This window comes from Lepeophtheirus salmonis, chromosome 4, assembly GCF_016086655.4.
Source record: "Lepeophtheirus salmonis chromosome 4, UVic_Lsal_1.4, whole genome shotgun sequence".
Lineage (NCBI taxonomy): Eukaryota > Metazoa > Arthropoda > Copepoda > Siphonostomatoida > Caligidae > Lepeophtheirus > Lepeophtheirus salmonis.
Window position 1 is genome coordinate 13,307,911 of NC_052134.2, and position 3,568 is coordinate 13,311,478.

Here is a 3,568-nt window from a genome sequence, read left to right on the forward strand (position 1 = left end):
TAAATACTATGAAACCACGTGTGAATGTGCTCATGAAAAATGGTGAATATCACAGAGGATTTCTTGTGGAGTTATCTTCTATATCATAAGAACAAGTCTATATTATTAAAGCCGATTTAATGTACTTCATATTTCCTTTCCCCTTGTTCTTATCTTCTTGTATTTTCTTTTATGTATTAAAGTACTGTGTTTACGCATTATAAATAGTCTTGTATTTTGTAAATAAATTAGAGTATGGTTTTGTATTATAAAGAATACACATGATCTTATAAATAAGTGTTCTATTATTCCTCCACGTGATTTTTCCTCATGTCTCTCGGTCATCCTGGATCTCTCCTACTATAAATAAGTTTGTGTCTCTCCCTCGTCAAGACACAACAACAGAGTTTGTTTCTTTGTCAATACCTAACGACTCCGAGCAATACTGCTAGAATAATCATTTCAACAACATGCATTAAAGTACTTGGATGTTGATTTTAATCGTTTTTTAATATGTCTACTTACAAATTTATATTTTTGTGCAAAATCAATTGTTTTTATCGAACTTTTCCCTATAAGGAAGATTAAAACATCTTTTTTTTTGTAAATTTGCTATGAAAACAGGAAAACAAAAACTTATAGACGTGACTGATTTTATATACAAATCACGTATGATAAGTCCACAAATAAAGGTAATAAAACCTGCTTAATATTTTTTTTTTTCAGTCTACATACAATTAGAGATGGAATCGTTGTTAATGAACGAGGAACATTAAACAACTAATTAATATTTGTTTCAGCTTCTGAACTTTGTTAGAATTTAATGTTTTATGTTAAGTATAATTCATTTAAATATGTATGTATATGTCGATTTTATTAGATTTTTACTGTTGACATAAATGATTTTTTTGGAACAAAGGAGCTTTGAGTGACAAATATCCAATTTGATTCTGAAATTTTCTAAGGCATTCTATATATCAATACCATTTTTGTTCAAGGGTCTTATACGGAGTGGGACACAAAACTTGCATTAATATGTAATTACGATATACCCATGTGTTTTTTTAATAACGAGGCTTCCAAACACAAACAAGCGACAGCTGAAACAATAACCACAAGTTTTGTTTGTACTTCAAGTATAAAAATGTCGAAGCAACAGCAAAAAAAGCAACGCATGTGCAATCTACTACGGATCCGTGTAAGTACCGATAAGGCTGCAGAGCCTGTTGGCATCTCCATCCGGACTACCCGCAATACCAGGTGGTCCATTGAAATCTGAACACTTACTAATTCAATAATAAAGGAAGGTTGAGTGATAAAATTTACTTCATTTACCGATATATTAAAGTATAAACAAGTAGTTATAAAACAAAGCAAACCTAAGCTCTCTAACTTACGTACAAGTCGAGAAAATGACACTTGATTTTGAACCACGAATTTCCATTTCCGCACTCCAAGCCATTGGGCGTCTTTATGACCCCAGTCTACGCCGTCAGAAAGTCAAAACGTTGGGGAGGAAGAAGGGCTCTGTCAAAAAGGCTATACTGGATCCAGAGGAGTTAAACAAAAACAGCTCAGGCCAATACTCTCAAGTCCATGAGGGCCCATACAAAACAATATCGTAGTTTTCCACGAGACTATCCAGCGTACTATAAAAAAGTGGATGGAATAAGCCATATCAGGATGGAGAGGTAACTTTTGACAACAGGAATAAAAGAAACACATCTTCTTCCGAAACTCTTTTTGCCCCCTACTATATTTATACCAATTCCCTTTTTGGGTACATGTCGAGGTGGAAGCCATCATTACCGCTAAGGACAGCAATATTAATGATTAATCCAGCTCAGCCACGCATCTTGCATCTATTTATATTATTAATTTTGTTGTATTGTTTCTGTATTGTTAATTTTTAAATTATGTCTTGTTGAAGCTTAAAATTCAAAGTTTTCAGATTTTAATAGACCACTCGGTATCAAAAAGTCCATTACAATCCGATACTGTCAATAAGATTCAAATGTCTACAGGAATAATATGGCTGACTTCAGGTCTGTCTCCATGTGGCTCTCCTCCAGCCTTGACCGCAACCCCTTGGACTTTGTAGTTTGTATTATCTTGGAGAAGAATGTCTGCCACACTTCTCATCCGAATTTGGAATCTCTTCGAACTGCCATCATGATAGCGAGGGATGCCATGGATCGTCAAGAGCTTCCAATCTATTTTCCTGCGTTTTGAAGTTGTTATTGCTTGTAAATGAGGATATTTTAAATCAAAAATGTAGCTAAATAATTTAATAAACATATCACCTATTGTTCTTGAGTTGTTTTTTTCTAGATTCTATACAAATTAAGGTTTCCTAAATAGTCATCTTACTGCAAGTTTTGAGTCCTACTCTGTATATGTTTTATTAAAGGGAGAAAATACTTACTCTGCATCTATTAGTAAAAAAAAAAAAAAAAAAAAAAAAAAGTGATTTGTCACATTTCTTTACTGCCAACATTTTTTTTTTAAAATATGCAAATAAAAAACTCATTTGGAATTTTATGTGATTTTGTCTCTTAAATGCAACACAATGTATGATTTTGGTGAAAAAAAGAAAAAAATATATATTATAAGTGGCTCGTCAACACAATCAGGAAATCTAATAGGATTATTTTTGAGTGTGGATTACATTAGTATTAATCGTCGAAATATCGTCAATTTCCATCAAAAAATTATTTTTATTCTCAATCTCAATTAAAGTAACAGTATTTAATCGTCACAATAAAACAATGAGAAATTGTTCGAAAGAGCCATATCACGGCAAATATAGCCTTTGAAATAAAATAAAAGTAGTAAAATATAGCTAATAGATTATGAATCCTAACTCATCCCACCAATCTGACTACAAAGTTTATAATTGACCAAAATACGTCTTTGAAATATGGGTCTTTATGTATATATAAAGTAAAAAATAGATTTTTTTAGGAGCAATCTCATAACTCTTAGCAAGAGTTGCATTCCCATTACTATTTGTTGCCGCTGAAGAGATGTTTTCCTATAAGATATCATTGGTGTAAACCATTAGTATTTGTTGTAACGAACGAAAACTATGAAAGTCATCTTATAAAAAGAATCAAATGCATTTTAAATGTCTTGAAATAATTTAGTAATATATCAGTACTTATTATGAAAAATGAAAAAAACAATCATACTCCTTGTGAGCATGTGGAAACTGGCGATTTAAACCGTGGAGGGATGTTGTCTATATTTTAGGAACTAGATGGACGAATAAGGGCCCTCATTACTCAAATTGGACATATTTAAACTCTTTGGCTAACATTTGATGTCGCGAATGGCGAAAATTAATTCTTCAAAGGAGAGTAGATCTAAATAATACAAAATTAGTGTCAAAAATTATTTATACAGCTACAACTATTCAATCTGTTGTAGAAAGGGCGTTGAAGGAAGAGGATACATGGCTAGGCCATCTTTTTCACAAAAGTTACATTCCAACTCTAAAGAGACCACGTTAAAAATTACGGGACGGCTTAACTTTACAGTGTAACATTTTACCAAAAATATATGTGAAGACCTAATTTGAAGTGGAGAT

General features: G+C 32.1%; 1 long non-coding RNA gene across 1 annotated transcript; it reads left to right on the forward strand.

Annotated features, from left to right (window-relative positions):
• Window positions 1-235: 235 nt before the first annotated feature.
• Window positions 236-2,290, forward strand: LOC121116434 (uncharacterized). The gene is made up of 3 exons (XR_005863857.2): window positions 236-671; window positions 978-1,670; window positions 2,004-2,290. It is a non-coding gene; the product is annotated as an uncharacterized lncRNA (long non-coding RNA).
• The last annotated feature ends 1,278 nt before the right edge of the window (window positions 2,291-3,568 follow it).